This window comes from Oncorhynchus keta, chromosome 19 (genome assembly GCF_023373465.1).
Source record: "Oncorhynchus keta strain PuntledgeMale-10-30-2019 chromosome 19, Oket_V2, whole genome shotgun sequence".
NCBI classification, from domain to species: domain Eukaryota; kingdom Metazoa; phylum Chordata; class Actinopteri; order Salmoniformes; family Salmonidae; genus Oncorhynchus; species Oncorhynchus keta.
Window position 1 is genome coordinate 61,529,056 of NC_068439.1, and position 23,896 is coordinate 61,552,951.

General features: G+C 44.6%; 2 pseudogenes; both read right to left on the reverse strand.

Moving 5' to 3' along the window:
• The window catches only part of LOC127909061 (protein Mpv17-like), a 23,814-nt pseudogene extending 13,568 nt beyond the window's left edge, over positions 1 to 10,246 (reverse strand).
• The window catches only part of LOC118397868 (uridine-cytidine kinase-like 1), a 20,301-nt pseudogene continuing 6,130 nt past the window's right edge, over positions 9,726 to 23,896 (reverse strand).

A 23,896-nucleotide genomic window follows, 5' to 3' on the forward strand; every position in this document is an offset into this window, starting at 1 on the left:
AAGTAATAAAACAAAACACTGAACCTTTCTCCTCTGGACTCATCCCCAAAGTTCTGACCGAGTCATCTTAAAACACACTAGTACAGTACTGTAGGTCATTGTCTTTGGAGACCTTAATGCCACAGGTAAGGATGACTGACACACTGACTGACTGGAAGTGTGCATGCCCCGGTCACACAGGATAGGTCAACCATTCAGTAGCTCTATGCTCTGTAAATACCTCCTCACTAGAAAGAGAGAGACAGGGGGGGGAGAGAGAGAGAGAGAGAGAGAGAGAGAGAGAGAGAGAGAGAGAGAGATGGAAGGGAATGGAAAGAGAGGGGAGGGAGAGAGAGCAGGTAGAGAGAGAGAAAGGGGGGCAGAGAGAGAGAGAGAGAGAGAGAGAGAAGGGAATGGAAAGAGAGAGGGGAAGGGAATGGAAAGAGAAGGGAATGGGAGAGGGAGAGAGAGAGAGAGAGAGGGTTTCAAGGGAATGGAAAGAGAGAGGGGAGGGAGAGAGAGCAGGTAGAGAGAGAGAAAGGTTTCAAGAGTACAGTGTCATTTATCAATTGGTGAGAGAGAGAGAGAGAGAGAGAGGGGGGGGGGCAGAGAGAGAGAGAGAGAGGGGGCAGAGAGAGAGAGAGAGAAGGGGGGCAGAGAGAGAGAGAGAGAGAGGGGGGAGAGAGAGGGGGGGCAGAGAGAGAGAGAGAGTCCTGTGTGTATGTTTCATTGTGTGGGACATCACGTGTCCTGTGTGTGCGTGCCCTCCTGTTAACACACACAGGGAGTGCCAATCTGGTTGACGGAGCAGTCTCCACCAATGTGTTGGAAATGTCACGGGTTCCCTTCCCTTCCGCTGCCCAGAGGCTGGGCCTGGGGGCATCGATCACCTCGCCTCAACCTCAGACAGGAGGGGGGGGGGACAAACATACACATGCATTATTTATATGTGCGTGATCAAAAAAACAGCCTCATGTGTCTCTGCGGAGATCGACTTGTATGGGAAATCTACAGCAGAGGATGCAAACATCTGATTTAGGAGATGCATTGATGAATATGACTGCGCGAGATTGATTGATGATGAAGAGAAACCCATTGACATGTAAATTACACAGGCAACAGCTGAAAGTGTTTCCAGGCTAAACGGTGTGGTTTCTTTGCGGGGTGTGAGTTGTGAAAACGGTGACTCCAAACTTGGTCTAAATTAAGCTGAAAACGATGACTCTCTCTCCACAATGTTGCTGGCTAGAAAACTTCTGAGCGGAAAAACTTTTCCATCAATTCTCTGTACAACTAACAATACAGACAGAGATCAATATGTTCTGCCTTTGTTGAAATCATGAAAAGGGACAAAGCAACTCAAATGACTTCTCTCTGCTTGAACAAATGCAAGTCAGTATCTCGTTAGATATAAACACAAGCCCATTTCAGGATCAAAGCATTCCTCTTTGTGACACTCTCACCGGGCAGGTCTGGAATCAGATAGATGCCATTTATCACACAGCAGTTAATGAACAGTCAAACAGATACACCACTAGAGAGAGAGGCTACGCAAATGTGGGTTTTATGGTGGCTCCTGTCAAAGGAAGTTGGGGATTCTTGTAAACAACTTTTGGAAGAGTCCAAGATAAAGGAGGGAGAGCAGTGTGTGTGTGTTTCAGTGAGTGAGAGATAGAGTGTGTGTGTGAGTGTGAGAGAGTGTGTGTGTGTGTGTGTAGGAGAGAGAGAGTGTGTGAGTGTGTGGTAGACTGCTGCTACCTGTCAAGAAGAATAGAGCTGAGAAGCCCTCTCTGTGAACAATGGGGCAGAAATTCTGATGAGAGACACCATGGAGAGAGAGAGTGATTCTTGTTCCCTACAGAGAGGGAGAGATGGGAGCTTAGATCACGGATCACTGCCTCTAGGGAGCTCCAAACTCTAAAACAGATACTCTCACTAGTCACGCCTCATCTGCTTCTCTGCTTTCCCTCACCCCTCTACTGGTCCAGGGAATGGCCTGTGTGAAGGTCAGAGTGACGTGACCAGTCAAGGTGTTAGCATTCTGTTCAAGATGCGGGGTGACCCTGCTAGGTGGTAGAGATGCAGGACGACCCTGCTAGCTGGTAGAGATGCAGGACGACCAGGCTATGTGGTAGATGCAGAACAACCAGGCTATGTGGTAGAGATGCAGAACAACCAGGCTTGGTGGTAGAGATGCAGAACAACCAGGCTATGTGGTAGAGATGCTGGACAACCAGGCTATGTGGTAGAGATGCAGAACAACCAGGCTAGGTGGTAGAGATGCAGGACAAACAGGCTAGGTGGTAGAGATGCAGAACAACCAGGCTATGTGGTAGAGATGGAGGATGACCAGGCTATGTGGTAGAGATGGAGGATGACCAGGCTATGTGGTAGAGATGGAGGATGACCGGGCTATGTGGTAGAGATGCAGGATGACCAGGCTATGTGGTAGAGATGGAGGATGACCGGGCTATGTGGTAGAGATGGAGGATGACCGGGCTATGTGGTAGATATGGAGGATGATCGGGCTATGTGGTAGAGATGGAGGATGACCGGGCTATGTGGTAGAGATGCAGGATGACCAGGCTATGTGGTAGAGATGGAGGATGACCAGGCTATGTGGTAGAGATGGAGGATGACCGGGCTATATGGTAGAGATGCATGACAGAGTGGAGACCATGGCTGAGACACTGACAGCTCACCCAACAACTGATGGCCGAGCTACAGAATTAGGGTGTTTCTGTTTTTAGCTTGGCTGGTCATAGTGATAATATGATGCTGCGTGGCGGGGGCTAAGGTGTGAAGAGAGAGAACGGTCCTGGTTTATTTCAAATGATTTGTTCTGGGCGGTGTGGACCTGACTGGCCTTGGGCAGATGGCCCTCACCTCTTTTGGGAGAAAAGTAATGGAGGGACACACTGGGGAGGGACAGAGAGACAAAAGGAGACAACTTCAGTGGGAAATGGATAGACATTAGACTCATTAGAGAAAAGCTTGGCCTGATTCCAAACCCCACACTATCAAACCATGGAGAAAACCCGGTGGACCCTATGCACTCAGATCTGCAGGGAGGGAGTTGTGAAATCGGGCAAGATTGGCTTGGAATGAGGCCATGGTGGAGCCCCAGTCTACGGACCTCCAGGTCCAAATACAGGAGGATGAGGTGTTATGGTGCTCCTCCATGGCACACTCAGCAGAGAACTTCAATTGAAGTCAACCCAGACCTGACAGGGCAGACTCTACCTCTAGCACCCAAATAATGTTTTAAAAAGGACATTGGGCCTTAATAATATTGCTTTGACAGGCAGAGGAGCCCGTTTTCAGTGATCTAACCTTTTCTTAAAATGTCAGGGTAGAACTAATAAAGGCAGATCAATCCGGCAAAAACATCTGGGAAGAGAGTTGAACCTCTTTTACTGGAGCCTTTAACAGTATTATGAGACATAAGGCAAGCACACACACACACACACACACACACACACACACACACACACACACACACACACACACACACACACACACACACACACACACACACACACACACACACACACACACACACACACACACACACACACACACACACACACACACACACACACACACACACACACACACACACTACTTAAAAGTCAGATGAACCTATATCTATCTGAGTGGTGTCTGTCCTTCATTGTATCCATTTCCTACCCCTTCTAATGTGACTAGCCCCGAAGCTTGTCCATCTTTTTCCCCTGCCCGCTACAAAGTTTCCCCCTGCAGGCGGTCACTGAGTCCAAGGTGCTAAAGGAGCTGCTTAAACTTGACCCCCAAAAAACATCTGGGTAAGATGATTTAGACCCTTTCTTCTTTAAGGTTGCTGCCCCTATCATTGCCAAGCCAATCTCGGACCTTTTTAACCTGTCGCTCCTTTCTAGGGAGGTTCCCATTGCTTGGAAGGGAGCCATGGTTAGTCCTTTTTTGAAAGGGGGAGATCAAGCCTATCCCAACTGTTATCGGCCTGTTTTATTTTATTGACTTGGCCAAAGCTTTTGATATGGTAGACCATTCCATTCTTGTGGGCCGGCTAAGGAGTTTTGATGTCTCTGAGGGGTCTTTGGCCTGGTTTGCTAACTACCTCTCTCATGGAGTGCTGTGTATAAAGTCAGAACATCTGCTGTCTGTATCACCATGGAGTACCCCAGGACTCGATCCTAGGCCCCACGCTCTTCTCAATTTACATCAACAACATAACTCAGGCAGTAGGATGCTCTCTCATCCATTTATATGCAGATGATACAATCTTATACTCTCTATAACAAACTTTTGTGTCTAACAAGCTTTCTATGCCCTTAACCTCCAAAACAAAGGTAATATGGTTTGGTAAGAAGAACGCCCCTCCCCACTGGTGTGATTACTACCTCTGAGGGTTTAGAGCTTGAGGTAGTCACCTCATACAAGTACTTGGGAGTATGGCTAGACGGTACACTGTCCTTCTCTCTTTACATATCAAAGCTGCAGGCTAAGGTTAAATCTAGATGTGGTTTCCTCTATTATAATCGCTCCTCTTTCACCCCAGCTGCCAAACTAACCCTGATTCAGATGACCATCCTACCCATGTTAGATTACGGAGATGTAATTTCTAGATCAGCAGGTAAGGGTGCTCTCGGGCGGTTAGATGTTCTTTACCATTCGGCCATCAGATTTGCCACCAATGCTCCTTATAGGACACAATACTGCACTCTATACTCCTCTGTAAACTGGTCATCTCTGTAAACCCGTCGCAAGACCCACTGGTTGATGCTTATTTATAAAACCCTCTTAGGCCTCACTCCCCCCGATCTCAGATACCTACTGCAGCCTTCATCCTCCAGTATAACACTCATTCTGCCAGTCACATTTTGTTATAGGTTTTCAAAGCACACACATTCCTGGATTGCTCCTCTTTTCAGTTTGTTGCAGCTCGCGACTGGAATGAGCTGCAAAAAATACTCAAACTGGACAGTTATATCTCCATCTCTTCATTCCAGGACTCAATCATGGACACTCTTACTGACAGTTGTGGCTGCTTTGTGTGATGTATTGTTGTCTCTACCTTCTTGCCCTTTGTGCTGTTGTCTGTGCCCAATAATGTTTGTACCATGTTTTGTGCTGCTACCATGTTGCGCTGTTGCCATGTTGTGTTGCTACCATGTTGTTGTCATGTTGTGTTGCTTCCATGCTGTGTTGTCATGTGTTGCTTCCATGCTATGTTGTTGTCTTAGGTCTCTCTTTATGTAGTGTTGTGGTGTCTCTTGTCGTGATGTGTGTTTTGCCCTATATACACTACCGTTCAAAAGTTTGGGGTTACTTTGAAATGTCCTTGTTTTTGAAAGAAAAGCAAATGTTTTGTCCTTTAAAATAACATCAAATTGATCAGAAATACAGTGTAGAAATTGTTAATGTTGTAGATTTTTTATGGAATATCTACATAGGTGTAGAGGCACATTATCAGCAACCATCACTCCTGTGTTCCAATGACACGTTGTGCTAGCTAATCTAAGTTTATCATTTTAAAAGGCTAATTGATCATTAGAAAACCCATTTGCAATTATGTTAGCAAAGCTGAAAACTGTTGTCCTGATAAAATAAATAAAAAACTGGCTTCTTTAGAGTAGTTGAGTATCAGAAGCATCAGCATTTGTGGGTTCGATTACAGGCTCAAAATGGCCAGAAACAAATAACTTTCTTCTGAAACTCGTCAGTCTATTCTTGTTATGAGAAATGAAGGCTATTCCATGCAAGAAATTGGCAAGAAACTGAAAATCTTGTACAACGCTGTGTACTACTCCCTTCACAGAACAGCGCAAATTGGCTCTAACCAGAATAGAAAGAGGAGTGGGAGGCCCCGTGGCGCAACTGAGCAAGAGGACAAGTACATTAGAGTGTCTAGTTTGAGAAACAGACGCCTCACAAGTCCTCAACTGGCAGCTTTATTAAATAGTACCCGCAAAACACCAGTCTCAACGTCAACAGTGAAGAGGCGACTCCGGGATGCTGGCCTTCTAGGCAGAGATCCTCTGTCCAGTGTCTGTGTTCTTTTGCCCATCTTAATCTTTTCTTCTTATTGGCCAGTCTGAGATATGTATTTTTCTTTGCAACTCTGCCTAGAAAGCCAGCACCCCGGAGTCGCCTCTTTACTGTTCTAAGTGACCCCAAACTTTTGAAAGGTAGTGTATATATATTTTTTATCCCAGCCCCCATCCCCACAGGAGGCCTTTTGCCTTTTGGTAGACTGTCATTATAAATAAAAATGTGTTCTTAACTGACATGCCTAGTTAAATAAAGGTCAAATAAATAAAAATAAATTGTACACCTTTATTTCTAATAACTGTCCCTTTAAGAACAGAACAAACCAAGCATAAATCTTGAGAAACCCAAGGCTTAGCTACAGTATATGAGCTCATCCTTAAACACAGCCAGCCCCTAGGTCGACACTTACATTTACCATTTCACTTTTGTAAGGTCCTACAGTATGTGTCCAGTGATAAAACACACAGGAAAGGTGAAAAAATATATATATATTTCCTCCAAACTTTAATACCCTATCTAGATCTAGCATCCATCTGATGCCCACTGAGGCAAGACATGGTAACTAGTCAAGAGGTGGTAACAAGCTTCTTCTCCCCATGCCTAAGTGAGAGTGCTGATGTCAGCACCAGCTAGCTTGGCGGGTGGCTGGCGGCGGCTCCAGGGCCCGTCCTTGAGGGAGAGCCAGGGCCTCTGGAGGCTAATGGGGTAGATGGTGATTGACGTGGCCCAGGCTTAAGTGAAGTGATCCGGGGAAGAGTTGGCAGGCATTCCCCCTGGGGCCTGATGGTTTTTCCACTGGGGAGGGAGTGGACCCACTGAGCCCTCAGAGGTATTTAGCTGATGAAGCCAGCCCAGCCGGACCTGTCTCACCCACATAGGAGGGGAAGAGGAGTACTTCTTAAGATTCATACTCACAACTTGACTTTGGGTATCAGCTACTGCTACCGTGGCTCACTGGTGTCCTGATATCTCTCTTTTCTCATTCAGTTGTTTGTTCGTTATTTGTTAATTCATCCATCCTTCCATTGACTGACTGATGCCAGGTACTGAATTCCATGTATCATACAGGCTAGGTAAGCAGACCTGGAGCTAAGCCAAACAGAGGTCAGTAAAATGTAGGTGTGCTTGCAGTGTCTCTGCCTTTTCAGAGCAGACATTAATTTGAACACACACACATTCACACACACTCGTTATATCCTTATCTGGTGCCCTCTCTCTGTCTTCTGAATGTCTCATGTGCATTACAGTACATACAAACGCCAGTGGCTCCCATCTCTCTTCCCATTGAAAACAAAGATGATGAGTCACTAGACATCTTGATTACATAAACGTCTAAACTGCCTGCAACCCTTTAACCCACACCCCATAGGGCGGCACACAATTGGCCCAGCATCGTCTAGGTTTGGCAGGTTTAGGCCGTCATTGTAAATAAGAATTTGTTCTTAACTGACTTGCCTAGTTAAGTAAAGGTTACACAACCCAGTTGACGTTTCCTCTTTGCATTGTTATTGGTCACACACACAAAGTTTTGCTTCTGAGAGGAGAAACACCCAGGTAATTGCCTGTGGGGACATATCAAAGCCTTTTCACACTGTCAATGACAATATAGACTTTGGCTACCCCTAATGTTGAGGGATTAGTGCTTTTTGAGGTCGGTTCGGTTTCAGTTCGTTTATATGAAAAAAATAATACAAATAAATTCCCATGATGGTAGTGACTGCCCATTACTGCGTATCACTTATTAAACATAATTTATTCACATTACTTTAATAAAATATTTAAGTTGTTGTGTATATGACATTTGTTTTATTTGATAACTATTATTTATCATCTCATCTCTATAGAGCTGCTGCCTATGCTGTCTGACAAAATACCTATTTTCAAAGTAAATAAGGCATACTTATGACTGCTGACTACCAACTATCCATCATTTTGATACTGTATTTTCAGGTAGAGCTACCTCCCAAAGCAACAGCTGCTAACCCCTCACAATCGCACATTCTCCATAGCAGGCATAAAAGAAACACAGACTGGACAAGTAGATGCGCAATGGATTATGGTTATTGTAGTTAATCATGCGCTAAACAATGTAGAATGTTGGCCTGTTGGAAACTACAAATACCTACTACATCACACAGTTCAGGTAGGATCTGATTTATCGCTTGAAAAGCTGTGCAATGTGCGCATTGAGCTCACAGAAAAAAACGAACAAAATGGAATTCAAATAATTGAACAGACATCGGTCAAATAAGTTTAAAAATAATAAGAAAATAAAAAATCCCTTAACTTCTCAGCACTAGCTACCCCTGAACTACAGGTTATAGAGAGGACTAAGTCAGACAAATATTCAAGTCAAATCAGGGTGAAATATCTGACCAAATATTGATTGGATTTAATTAGCTATCAAAACAAAGCTGGCACCTAACCATGACATATTCATCGCCGCAATGACCTGTCAGCTAGTGAGGGTAGCGAAAATACTTCTTCATTGCCATCTTGTGTTGGTTAACGGGCAAAACAGACCGTGTGGCCATGTAGATGTTGGTTAATGAGTCACATCAGCATCATAGGAAAAACGCCTCTATTCTACAAGAGTAACCTACATAATAAAACTGCATAAAAGGACAACATTATGGTTCGCCTATGTCGGCAAGGAAATGTACACTCCTCTATGAAAAGAAAAGAAAAACTTCAAAAGATCAATTAAGTAATATTTACCTGGATACCCTGAGTAGTCAGTGCTTCCTCTTCTGATGAATGCTACTCTTACAAAAAAATGCTGTTTTAAAACTGCAATAAAAGAGACACAGTAAATGCAGAATAACTGCAGTTATACTGCACTCTAACTGCAGATACACAGCTTAATTACTGCTAAATTATTTAGAGCATACTGCAGTATAACTATACTCTAACTATAGTTATACTGCACTCTGACTGCAATCTTTTTTTCATAAGGGTATGTGTCAAAAACCAACATGTTTGCCACCACAAGCAACACTGTCACTGATTCAACAGGGAATATGTCAAATATTTACAAAACACAGATATGGTTCCATTTTAAGGTACAGCACAAATTGAACAACCCCATTCAGACTGCAGCTCTCATCCGTGAGCCATGGAATACGGGGTTGCATTTGGAAACATTTGGACAGAAAAAGTCTGATTGATTTGACCTGTAAAAGTTTAAGCTGACCAGGTGAAAGCTTCAGAGAAAATGCTGGGGTAAATTGTCTCCGTCGCCCTCTCTTTTTGAGGGAATTTCTGGGACTCTTGCCAGGAGCTTTGCTGTAGAGGAGCCTAATGGACATAGTGTAGTTACTGTAATGTAGCTTAGTGTAGTGGGTATTTTAAAATGTATATATACACACACTAGATGAGTCACTGTTTTGAAGCCACCGTGTCTCCATCTTGCCACTCCACCACCAGTGTAAAAATATTTTGGAAGCTACAGAAATGCATTTACTAATACTATATTTGGTTTTGCCACGTTTATTCTATTACAGACACCTTAATGCATACTTTTAATTTATATTAAGCAAGCAAAACACATACACACAAATATATATATATACAGTGCCTTGCGAAAGTATTCGGCCCCCTTGAACTTTGCGACCTTTTGCCACATTTCAGGCTTCAAACAAAGATAAAACTGTATTTTTTTGTGAGAAATCAACAACAAGTGGGACACAATCATGAAGTAGAACGACATTTATTGGATATTTCAAACTTTTTTAACAAATGAAAAACTGAAAAATTGGGCATGCAAAATTATTCAGTGGTGCGTCTGACTTCCGGGTTAAGCGAACAGTGTGTTAAGAGGCAGTGTAACTCGGCGGGTCATGTTTCGGAGGATGCATGTCTCGACTTTCGCCTCTCCTGAGCCTATTGGGGAGTTGCAGCGATGAGACAAGGTCGTGGCTACCAATTGGATATCACAAAATTGGGGACAAAAAAAAAAAGTTACAAATGTTGTAGTGTCATGTAAAAATTAGTCATAATGCAGAAACCGTAATGGCCCAGCTCTAAAAATACATGGCTCTGGGTGTCACTAGCTAAGCTAATATGACATTTCCTCCTCGGGAGGGTAGGTAGCCTCATGACCTTCCACCTCGCTCAGAGGGGAGGAGTTGGCACAGGGCGGTGCCCAAGATGTTGGGCAGTAGCGGGGTGCTGAGTGGGGGTCCAGAGCTCTTAGGAGCAGGTCAAGGGCATGCATGTCTACGTGCTCATGTGCTGACCGCCCCTCCCTCCTCTTCCAAAACAGTTCAGTAATCCATCCCTTCATCACTCTCATACCAGTCCGAGGGAGCGTCTGTCCCAAAATAACGATCCCCGAAATTACCTGGAGGAAGAGAGAGGAGAGTCAGTCATGTTGACTTGGACTAGTGACAATGAGGGGTGTGTCAGTGGCCCTGCTGATGGAACACGTGGGTCGGAGTCTGGGTTGATTCACAACAGAGCTGTGGAACCAGCTACATCTGACAATCTGGATGTTTTCAATTTGTGATTAGGTCATCACACAATGTCATATGACTTCAGATCAGTCAAACAGCTTACTCACTGGATTAGCATGAGGCCAAAGTTATGAAGGAAAATGTGGATATTTGTGTGTATGTGAGAGTGTGAGAGAGACACCCACCAATGCCAGGGATTATGTGGTACTCGTCGTTGACATTCTTGTCGATGGCGGTGGTGATGAGGACCTTGGGGAAGGTGTAGGCCACAGAGTGGACGCCCAACTCTGCCATCAATAGAGACAGCAGGAAGATCTTATCCTCCTGGACATCATGGTCCTTCAGGGTGTCAGACATACACATGGGTGGCAACCATAGCCAGACTTGTGGAGATCTCAAGCTCTTCCCAGTTCCCACTATCTTTCAAAACGTGCTCCTTAATGGGGTTAGTCTGATGTCTTCGGCGCCTTATTGTCAAATATAACATACATACTACAACCAATGCTTCTAGTGACAAACACACACGACCATGAATATCTTTCGCAGAGATTGACCTGGGAGAAAAGTATTGGATTGACCTGGATGCAGTGAAGTTTGCTCTCTGAGGGCAAACAGAACCATGGACTTTGGCACCCATGGTGGACGGCAATTATTGATCCCAAATGTTTCCATTTCACAAGGGGGCGAAGGCTAAAGCACAAGAGCTGTACCTTTAGCTCTGCAGCCTTATCACAAATGAGACAGAGCCTCGAACTTACTGAACTAAAACAGTGTTTCATGACAGCAAACAAGCATCCAAATCTTTCCTCCATCTCCTGCCGCTGTGGTCGTCCAGTCTCCACCAGCAGAGCTGCTCTCCTGTTACCGCAACACCAGGCCATGTCTCAGGCGTAACCAACATTATCTAGATGATAAACCCCCAAGCCCCAACTTCTCCTCAACATGTGCGTGGCAGGGTAGAGAAGACTAACACGAGAATATTTGACTAGACAAGAGGAGTAGAATGAGGTAGAATAAAGTAGAACTGACCAGCGGCACTCGGACGGCCATTAGAGCAGCAGCCCCAGTGGACACAGTGCTGTCCTTCAAGATGACATAGTCCTCACTGATGTCCTTAGGCAGACGCAGGTAGTGGAGCTGGACAGGGAACACAGGACAGCAGTGATCAAATAACATTTTATACAATGTCTTAATTTGTGGATTGTGTTAACTTAAAATGTCACGATTTCACGATTTGAGCATCTGTTGTGAATGAAACCAGTACAGCTGAAGAAGAAACGGCCAAAGGGTGAAGACTACATTGACATCATACGGTATTATCTCAAAGATATGGATAGTCTGTGACCCTGATGAGGAAGTGAACCTGAGGTCAATGAGGCTAGTTAGCAATGAGACTGACACCTAGCCTTGAATGAAGCCACAGACAAAACAGACGACCGATACAATCGTACACTCCTGCTTTAGGGTCTCAGAGTTGAAAGGTTAATGTCTGGGTGTGCGTGAAGCCTTGCAACACAGACAGAGGGCCACGCAAAACACACAGAAGCCTTGGTGAACTACAGGACTGATGTATTTGTGTGCTACCTCTGGCTCTCCAGTGTCATGGTTGGTCTGGATGAGGATCTTTCTCAGGCGATTGTCTTCACACACAACCATCAGAGCCTGCTCCATGGTCTCCCCTGCTCTCAGTATGGACACGCCTGTGATCCACACACTCACAACACACACAACACACAAACACACACACACACACACACACACACACACACACACACACACACACACACACACACACACACACACACACACACACACACACACACACACACACACACACACACACAATTAAATAGCTTTTTAGGCTTTACACTCCCTCACAGTTAGTTTGCAAGTAAACGTCCATTGAGCAGAAGGATCAGCATGGTGAGCGTTCAATGTTACAGAGCCTGATGTCAGGAGATAGACATCTGCAGTAGAGTAATATAGTCATAATAACCCTGCTGTCTAACCGAGCTGCTCCCACTGAGAGCCAAGCAAACACATCCCCATAACGTGAGTGAAATTAATGATTTTCTCTGGCCCATCCACACTGCCACACATTTTGTAACGAGACATTTTCAATGCAGGCGTCTAAAAACACACGTTAACGAAGCAGATTCAATGGTGATGAAGACAAGGACTGGAGAGAGATAACACTAGTTTAACCACTGCAAAATCTCTGGCCAAGAATGACAATTAGCAATCAGCATGATTGTGACAATTTTGCTGTAATGTAGTATCAGGGAGTACATTGATACTTTATTGCAGTTTAGGGCCCAAAACACTGTGTGAAAGTGGAGAGGTATCAGCACAGAGCCTTACCCTTTTACCACGGAGTCTCTTCCTTCATAGATGGAACCTTGGGGAGTCTCCACTTGCACAGGCTAGAGAGGATGAGAGGCAAAGTAGAGACCTACATTAGTGTATGGTTGTGCACAAGGGGCATATAGAATTGGCCATGCATTTGCAGGGCCACTCACCTTGAGGGGCAGGAAGGAGAGGGCATGTTCTATCAGGAGTCTCATTAATCTCTTGGAGTAGAAGATGAACTTGTCACCACACACACACACACACAGGAAGTGAGGGTGTGTACACACACACACACACACACACACACACACAGGAAGTGACACACACACACACACACACACACACACACACACACACACACTGGAAGTGAGGGTGTGTGCATGTACACTCAGTGGCCAGTTAATTAGGTGGACCCATCTAGTATGGGTTCGGGCCCAACTTTGCTTCCAGAACAGCCTGAATTCTTCAGGGCATTGATTGTACAAGGTGTGGCATTCAAACGTACCTCAATTGGTATCAAGGTACCTAACGTGAGCCAGGAAAACATTCACCACACCATTAGACCACCAGCCTGTACCTTTGACACCAGGCAGGATGGGGCCATGGACTCATGCTGCTAACGTCAAATCCTGACTCCGCTTTCAGCAAGACGCAACAGGAACCGGGATTCGTCGGACCAGGTGATCTTTTCCCACTACTCAATTGTCCAGTGTTGGTGATTGCGTGCCGACTGGAGCCACTTCTTCCTGTTTTCAGTTGATAGGAGTGGAAATGTTTGGTCGTCTGCTGCAATAACCCATCCGCGACAAGGACCGACGAGTTGTGAATTCCGAGTTGCCGTTCTGCAAACCACAGTTGTTATTTGCCAGTTTTAGCTTGCACGATTCTTGCCATTCTTATTTGACCTCTCTCATTAACAAGCTGTTTTCACCCACTGGACTGCATGTTTTTTGTTTGTCGCACCATTCTCGGTAAATCATAGACACTATCGTGCGTGAAAAGCCCAGGAGGCCGGACATTTCTGAGATACTGGAACCGGCGTGCCTGGCACTGACGATCATACCACGCTCAAAGTTGCTTAGGTCACTCGTTTTGCCCATTCTAACTAACGTTCAAAACAGTAACAATGCCTGTCTGCCTGCCATATATAGCAAGCCACAGCCACGTGACACACTGTCTGAGGGAGCAAAACATTTTCGAGAACCTAATAACCTTGCCACTGAGTGTATATTCATTATAAACTCGTGGCAGTGCAGAGACAGTGTTGACAGGGTGAGAAATCGGGCCCCAGCGCTCTTCCAAACCTCTATGGTCTTACCTGATGATGGTGTGGGTGCCCTCCATGACGCTGAGGGTCTTGGGTAGGGGCTGTCACTGGTGGGCTGAGGCCAGAACAGACCTACACAACACAGAGACAGTCAGACCACTGCCCTCTGTTGGGGAATTCACAGTACTACAACACCGACAGACCACTGCTCGGGAATTCACAGTACTACAACAACACACAGAGACAGCAGTCAAGCCAGGGAGACAAAAGTAAGATACCACTGGGATATTTTACTTTCCTCCTCGTGACCATGTTTGGAGGTCACGGCTGCACAGCCAGGCAAAGTGGGGTGAGGGGTATTTGTGCGCAGATCCTGGCAACAGCAATGCTTGAACAGGCTCCTCTGGTCCAGTCTGGAGTATATGGTGCTTTACTGGCAGACAATGGAAAACTAGGACCATTTAGAATCTAGAAAATAACTTGCGTTGTACAGTACTAAACAGTGGTTCTATTTAGAAATAGAAATGCCATAAAGCAATTTAACACTTTGCTATGTGTTCTGCAATGTTGTTGCCAATTAAAGAAGCCAAGACAACTCCCTCTAAATACTTTAGTACTGTATTTTTTCTATTTATGTATCTGGAACCAAAATACAGGCCAGTTAAGGTGTAGAAAGCAGAAAGAAAACAAAGAATCAAGCAGTTGGTTCAGAGATAAATGAAAAACAGCAATGACAGCAAACAAAGGTTTGGCTTTGGTTCTGGATGAAATGTTAACAACAGATCATTAAATACATGGAAATGAGGGGGAGAGGATACCCCCCCCCCCAAAAAAAGATGAAGATGCAAGAGTTTATCCTCACATACCCCAGCGGAGTTCTCTGCAGAAGGTGATAAATATTAATTTTGCGAGAACAAGAGAGATGACAAAGAGAAGAAAAAAAAACATCAATTAGACTGCAGCAGGACATAGTAGATGCCATATGATCTCTGTGGAGAAGCTGATAGGGCAGGGAGGTGGTGTGAGGGCAGGCTGAGAGGGGGCCCTGGGAGGGGGGAAGAGTTAGGGCCCCTGTTCAGCAAGGGGACGGCTTCAGGACCAGACAACATTTCAATGGTTCAAGTCTGACTGGGAGGAGTTGTTTGACAATATTTTCAATGGCCTTAGTGTGAGGTCATCTGATAAACATGGAGGGATAACCCAAGGTTATACTCGGCCTTTGGTTAATGTGATGTTAGCTTCTGATCTTTTTCGATAACAAGGAATTCCTTACATCTACTTGCAGCTACTGCAAAGTGATCTATCCATGACATCTTCCAACTGTCTATTCAGGTCTTAACCAGAGCTCATCCTCATGGAGTTAGCGATAGTTTTCATGACTGACAGTGTGGAAGAAAGGAGGTGGACAGCCTTTCATTTAGTTTACACAAACATTTCTCTTGGCATTTTCATTAATTGACCATGTCAACAATATTTGGTAAGATAAGTTGTTTGGTCTAAGTCAGTAATCCTTCAGACTGGGCACATATTTTTTCTTTGATGTGCTCTCTGAGCTTCTGCTGGGGGGGTAGATGGATGGGGAGGGGGGCGTGGCAGTCATACCTCACTGAGATGGTTAGAGTGCATTCGGCCAGGGTTTAGCAAGTATTTCATTACAGACACAGGGAGGAGAGATATAAAAACATAACTCATGAAATGAGACAAGCCATTCCAACCTTCCAAAGCCAAATGTCCCCAGTCCCCCACCACCCTTTTAAATCAACACAAACATCCTTCCCGTTGATGACATGCAATGATATTACATTCCCCTCCATTTTTCCATGAATCACACAGACATTCAACGTGTCATCTGATAAGCTCTGGGTATCTTTACTGGTTTCCCGTTTCCATGTAATGCAGCGTGTATTTCCATCATTTCAAATGAACCGGTAGCTCTCTCTACATGAAGGTATAATCATGCATCAGATCAGGTTACGTTCTGGTGCGCTGATCTCACAGCAAGGCCCAGTGAACAGCCAAGTGAATTTAATTTGAAATGTACATTTTTCTGGGCAATATTTTTTTTTTTTGCAATACGGTTTTCAGTTCCTTTTCCATATGGGGCATCATATTTGCTTTACTTGTTTTATAGTTGGAAACCAAAATGGTTCCTACCTAACATCTACTACATGTCAAACAGAATGACCCCCAAACATGGGGCTTTCCTGAACAGAAGTACTATAGTGGGCTCAGCAGTCTGGCTATATGATGTCTCTTAGTGGAGGGTGTTATGGTCCATTAGGCTACAACAGGCCCTGTCCTCATCATCATCAGACACTCACAGTGATGTATGGAGGACGAGCGGCCTCCGTCTCTGTCCACTGGACACCGTTCATTACTTGATCCACACCAGACACAATGGTATTTTACTACAGAGATCCCTTAATCCACAAATCCTCACAAACGCAGGCACGTGCTCACACACTTTTTGCTTTCTCTTTAGCACATGCTGTCTCTTGATCTCTTGCTCTTTTACCCACACGCCGACAGGTGTACGGGTGTACGGGTGTATGGGTGTACGACTCCAGAGACCATAGGCCTACTGGTAAAATGCACAAGGAGGTACTTCAGGGGTACTCCGGGCAGAGCAAAATTTAGTTGGTGGTACAGTAACCAAAAATATTGAGTTGCACCCCCTTTGGCCCTCAGCACAGCCTCAATTCGTTGGGGCATAGACTCTACAAGGTGTCGAAACCCACAGGGATGTTGACCCATGTTGACTCCAATGCTTTCCACAGTTTTGTCAAGCTGGCTGGATGTCCTTTGGGTGGTGGACATTCTTGATACAAAGGGAAACTAACTGTTCAGCGTGAAATACCCAGCAACGTTGCAGTTCTTGGTGTACTAAAACCGGTGCATCTGGCACCTACTACCATACCCCGTTCAAAGGCATTCACTCTCTGAATGGCCCACATACACAATCCATGTCACAATTGTCTGAAGGCTTAAAAATCCTTCTTTAACCTTTCTCCTTTATCTACACTGATCTAACCGGATTTAACAGGTGACATCAATAAGGGATCATAGCTTTCACCTAGATTCACTTGGTCAGTCTGTCATGGATAGAGCAGGTGTTCTGAATGTTTTGTACACTCAGTGTAGATCATGGTTTGTAGGGACCATAAAAGGAGTCTAACAGCAGAGAGCAAAGTATTAAAGATGGGAGTCGGAGCATATGGGTCATGGCGCTGACAGATAAATGGGATGCCCTTGACACACACGCATGTAAAGTATGAGGAATAGCCCCTCAGTTATAAATCCACTCATTAGGAGGCCCTTGGTGAAGAGAAAGCGTTGAGTTTAGTTCAGCCCGATACCAGACAGACAATCTACATGACAAATTCATAACGTGTGTTGGTGAATCCTGACCACTAGATGGCAGAAGTGGAATGGGCAACTGGTTGGGTCAACTTCTACTTGGAGACTAGCCTCTGAGATTTCAGGATTACTTTTGGATACCAGATTGAAACAGTGAATATACAGGACAACTGAGTTTGAGTCGGCTGGTTTAAATAGGAGATAGTAGGACATAGTACATTAGGACATACTAGGACAAAGTACAATAGGACATAATAGGACATAGTACAATAGGACATAGTAGGACATAGTACAATAGGACATAGTACAATAGGACGTAGTAGGACATACCACAACATGACACAGTAGGACATAGTACAATAGGACATAATATGACATAGTACAATAGGACATAATATGACATAGTACAATAGGACATAGTAGGACATACTACAATAGGACATAGTAGGACATAGTACAATAGGACGTAGTAGGACAGTACAATAGGACGTAGTAGGACATAGTACAATAGGACGTAGTAGGACATAGTACAATAGGACGTAGTAGGACATAGTACAATAGGACATAGTAGGACATAGTACAATAGGACGTAGTACAATAGGACGTAGTAGGACATAGTACAATAGGACATAGTAGGACATAGTACAATAGGACATAGTACAATAGGACATAGTACAATAGGACATAGTACAATAGGACGTAGTCTTGAGCACTCGTAGAGAATAAGAATCATCATCAATCATTTCATTAATCCAGAAATGACCCAACCATGTTGAGGGATAGGACAGGGTTCAGAGGTCATGGGTAGCACCAAGTGTTTTTCTTGATAGGGAAGGTGGTCAGGAAAAAGTCCTTGTCCTAGTCCTGAACCATGGGATAGGGGTCATGTCAGGCTGGCATGCACAAACTCTGGGCATGGTGTGGGCCAGAGAGATGACAACATGTACAGAGATAGGAAGGACTCCTCCATGCTTTCACGTTAGGGTCTATGGGAAGAGGTATTGGAGATAGAGCACGATTCACACATACATTTTCAAGCTGACTGAACATGCTGAACAATCAGATCCAAGGCAACGAAGTTCTCACCCCCTGAAGTGGCCAACACACACATTGCACTTTTATAGCAGAATCGCTATAGTTTTCAGAAATATTTGTACAATACTTGTATTATTCTGAATTGAATCTAAAGAAACTACTGTGGTAGTAGCTATCTACAAACCACTCACCCCTGGGGACCACAATATCAGCCACCTGTACAGTGGGCTCGATGCACTGCTCAAAGCTAGGCGTGACAAACTTGTTGTACTGCTTAATGACTCCGCTGATGTCACGGCCGCGCTCCGATATGTCCCTCTTCAGACGCCTGAGCAGACGGATGTCTGAGTCTGTGTCCACAAACACTTTCATGTCCAGCAGCTGGGGGAGAGCGAGAAGGAGAGAAAGAGAGGGTTAAGAGAGGTCATGTATATAATCAATTCATAGGGCAGTGTTAACCCAAGATATAATTTCATGGCGAGGTGCTGGGTAAAAACTGAATTCCTTCAGTAGTGGGACACCCCACATACATGACGGTTGGGAAATCAATGTCCCAGGGTTGAAAGAAGTTAAATCGGATCTACTGTAAAGATTGCCTATTGGGTCTTTAATGCTCTTTTCCTGAACACACATCAATTGAAACAGCCATCATCAGCCAGTCAGGGGTAACTAAATGCAGTGCTCAAAGCTCTAACCTCAGCAAAACAAACATTAGTAGAAGTAATGGTCCAGCAGAACCACTGTATGCGATGGAGACGCAAAAAGACCGCAACAACCCAAAAAGAGCTATTGATGACTCATTGGCCATTGAGTGTTGGAGTGTAACTCAGACAGACAATGAGACGGTCAGTCATTACGCAGTAAATATGCTTCCTGACCAACCAGTCGAACCCAAAGCGCCACGCCAGTAGAGCTGTCAGTGTATAGGAAGGGATGAGGAGAAGGGCTCCAGCTTCTCCACATGACGGGCTATGATAGGACAGGGAAAGGGGCTTGGCAGTAGATCAACCTGGCCTCTCCATCTCTCTAGGCTGAGGCTCAGAATCTCTCTCAGGACCTCTGTCATTTGGGGAAATGAGCAGGGCAGTTTAGGAACATTTTACAGCATTAAAGATGGCTACTCATTGTCGGGCCAGAACGGACCGGACACTTGGCGCAGCCTGCACCGTAAGGCCTGTTGGAGTCATGGCAAAGGGTTGAGAGGGAACCAATGTATAGGAAAATAAATAAACTGGTTGATTAGAAATGTTTAGTACTAAGTGAGCCACAATTACAGTGATTTAAAGTCATACATCTTAAAAGAAAAACAACAACACTTTTATAGAAAACATGTAAATGAAACTACATCCAATTATCTGCATTGTTTGGCTTCTCATCCTTGCCAAGCATAGCCCAACCTCACTCTACAATGGCTGAACTGATAAATCACCAGGAACAGAAGTGCTTTGCCAATGCAAACCCATGTGCTCAGAGTTTAATTTGTATGGATTTCTGTACACACAGCACTGGCGGATCGAAGAGAACTAAGGGACCCATCAACAGCACCATCAATAAAACACAGTCTAGTCCATTCACTGACACACTGGCCAAACACAACCTCGAGATATAATGGAGGGGAGGAGAGTCCTAGGCAGGCTGCAAGTCTAGACTCTACTTCATGGATTTAGATGAACCAATGTAGTCTTTCTGAAAAGTTGTTGATCTATCTGTTGAAATAAAGAGGACCAAGATAGCTGACAAGGGTTGCCTGAAGAACTGCCATCAATTGTACTAAAAGAGTACTAATTGACACGTTCCTTTGTTTTAATCTTAAGGGACATTTTTCATGCATTTCTTCCTTGAAGAGAACTGGGCTTTGTGTTAGCAAGTGTAACTTTAGCCAAGCCTGCTGCAGGAATGGATCCCCAACAAGACACACAGCCCCACACTTCACCCTACCCAGTGCTCCTCCATTTCTATCAGCCAGTCCCTAGCCCAGTCACCCAGGGCCAGCCCCAGCCCCAGCCTGCAACCCAAGCAGGCCCAGGCAGAGAGCAGTGAGCAGGAGAAAGGTAAAACAGTGAATACAGAGAGAGAATCCCTCTTATTTCCTTGAATCTGCTTGAAGATGGCAGCGGCTCTCCATTAAATCGATGATGATGCTGATCTTAACTTGTTTTGTACATAATGTCACCGCCATCATTTCTTATGACCGGAAACAGCTTCTGGACATCAGAAAAGCGATCACTAAGCTCAATTTGGATGGAAATTACTACTTAAACGAGTCAGCAATCCTGGACCTTCTGCTTACGCCGAACCAGGCCTTAATCCCCAGGACTCGAAAGAGGAAGCAGTGTAGAAAGAGAGGCAGGCGAGCCGGCACCCTGACGAGACTAGGTCGGCGAGCAAATAGACAGCCATTGCCCTCTGTTCTATTGGCGAACGTTTAGTCACTGGAGAACAAACTGGATGAACTCTGTTTGAGACTGTCCTATCAACGGGACCTGAAAAACTGTGATATCCTATGTTTCTCGGAGTCGTGGCTGAACGAGGACATGGCTGTAAGTCTCGCTGGTTTTTCTATGTATCGCAAAGACCGCAGACTCGGACAAGACAAAGGGAGGAAGAGTGTGTGTCTTAAGAACAGCTGGTGTGTGATTTCTAATGTTAAGGAAGTCTCAAGATTTAGCTCGCCTGAGTTAGAATATCTCACGATAAGCAGCAGACCATACTATTTACCAAGAGACTTTTCATCTATATTTTTTCTATGACACAAAGACCCTAATCAGCGATCAAGAAAATGCACATTAAGAGGCAGCGTTTCTCGTGGCTTCTCCATAACTAATTTTTAACAGCATGTTACTTGTGTCAACTCTAAATCACATTTACTCCACACACATTCAAGACCCTCCCTTTGGCAAATCAGACCATAACTCTATCCTCCTGCTTCCAAGCAAAAACTCAAACCAGTGACACGCCCAATACGGAAGTGGTCTGATGAAGCGGATGCTAAGCTACAGGACTGTTTCACTAGCACAGAGTGGAATATGTTTCGGGATTCATCAGACAACATTGAGGAGTTTACCACATCAGTCACCAGCTTCATTAATAAGTCCATTGATGTCATCCACACAGTGACCCTACGTACAGTGTCTTCAGAAAGTACTCATACCCTTTGACTTATTCCGCATTTTGTTGTGTTAAAGTCTGAATTCAAAATGGATTCCAATTTACACAAAATACACCAGAATAAAGTGAAAACATGGATTACATTTTTTTTGCATATGTATTTAAAAGGAAATACAGAAATTTACATAAGTATTCACACCCTTTAGAGTCACCTTTGGCAGTGATTACATCTGTGAGTATTTCTGAGCTTTGCACACCTGGATTGTAGAATATTTGCTCATTCTTTAAGTTGGTTGTTGAGACACAGCCATTTTCATGTCTTGCCATAGATTTTCAAACAGATTTAAGTCAAAACTGTAACTAGGCCACAAAGCAGACAACCACGTTTTCCTCTATGATTTTGCTTGTACTTTGATCTATTACATTTCTTTTCATCCTAAAAAAACTCCTGTTCCTTGAGATGACACCCATATCCATAACATAATACAGCCACCACCACCATGCTTGAAAATATGAAGAGTGGTACTCAGTGATGCATTGTGTTGTATTTGCCTCCAACATAAAGATTGAATTCAGGACAAAGTTAAGTTAATTTACAGGCAGTAACAACAAAATGTGGAAAATGTCAAGGGTTGTGAATACTTAAAGGCACTTTACATACCCCAAACAGAAGGCATGGATTATAGGCAACATCTGCACTTAGCTAAAAGCTAGAACTGACGTTTTCAAGGAGCGGGACATTAATCCAAACACTTGACCTCAGACAAGACATCAAACAGGCAAAGTATCAATAAAGGTCTAAGATCGAATCTTACAACGTCAGCTCTGACTCTCAACGGATGTGGCAGGGCTTACAAACTATCACGGATTACAAAGGGAAACCCAGCCGCGAGCTGCCCAGCGACACGACCCTAACAGACACACTCGCTTCGAGGCAAGCAACCCTGAACATGCATGAGAGCACCAGCTGTCCATGACGACTTCTTGCTCTCCGTAGCCGATGTGAGTAAGACCTTTAAACAGGTTAACATTCGCAAGGCCAGGGAGCCAGACGGAATACCAGGACGCCTACTCCGAGCAAGGGCTGACCTGCCTAAATGACTATCGCCCCATAGCACTCACATCTATAGCCATGAAATACTTTGAAAGGCTGGTCATGGCTCACAACACCATTATCCCAGACACCCTGAACCCACTCCAATTTGCATACCGCACCAACAGATCAACAGTTCACTGACGACAACTCAGTGGTCTACACCAAACTCAGAACCCTGGGACTGAACACCTCCCTCTGCAACTGAATCCTGGAGTTTGACGGGCCGCAGCCAGGTGGTGAGGGTAGGCAACAACACATCCCCCATGCTGACCGATACGGGTGCCCCTCACGGTTGTGTGCTTAGTCCCCTCCTGTACTCCCTGTTCACCTACATTTGCGTTGCTGCGCACGACTCCAACAACATCATCATCAAGTTTGCTGATGACACATTGGCAGTAGGACTGATCACCTATGACGAGGCAGCGTATAGGGAGGTCAGAGATCTGGAGTGTGGTGCCAGGACAACAACCTCTCCCTCAACATCAGCAAGACAAAGAAGCTGATTGTGGACTACAGGAAATGGAGGAGTGAGCATGCCCCCATCCACTTCGATGGGGCTGTAGTGGAGCGGGTCGAGAGCCTCAAGTTCCTCTGTGTTCACATCACTAAGGAATTAACATGGTCCACACACCCACACAGATCTGAAGAGGGCACTGCCGCAGGACTGCCACGCAGAAGAAATATCAGCTTTTGTAGAGAAGCAAGAGATTGAACTTCTCAACTTTCTAGAGTTTTCCACGTTAGATAACACTATCAACGTTTCCCTTTACTGATGGAATTGTGATTGAATCAATGCAATATTAGCCACTTTCAATGCAACAAACCGAAACAAAATGAACTATGCAAAACTTATTAGTATGCAAAACTAACTATGCAAGAGATTTTGTTATAGGCAGAACGCATCGGAGTAGGATTCTAATGCATTGACAACTCAGGCGCGTACTCACAGACCGGTGCACCATAACCAATCAGAGCTGCAGTAGGCCTATACGCAAACCAACCATTGCCATATATGGATTTGTGAGATTCCATTTGAACTGGACTGTGTTTACAGCATGAGAGTAAATATGCTTGTTTTGAGATCAAAGCGAGAGCTGCATGTAGCCACGTGGGCACATTTGTTCATATCTTTTTGTAGTTAGTGAGTTATTATCCCAGTTATAGATAATTTGTAGTCACCAATGGGGGAGTTATTGCTTC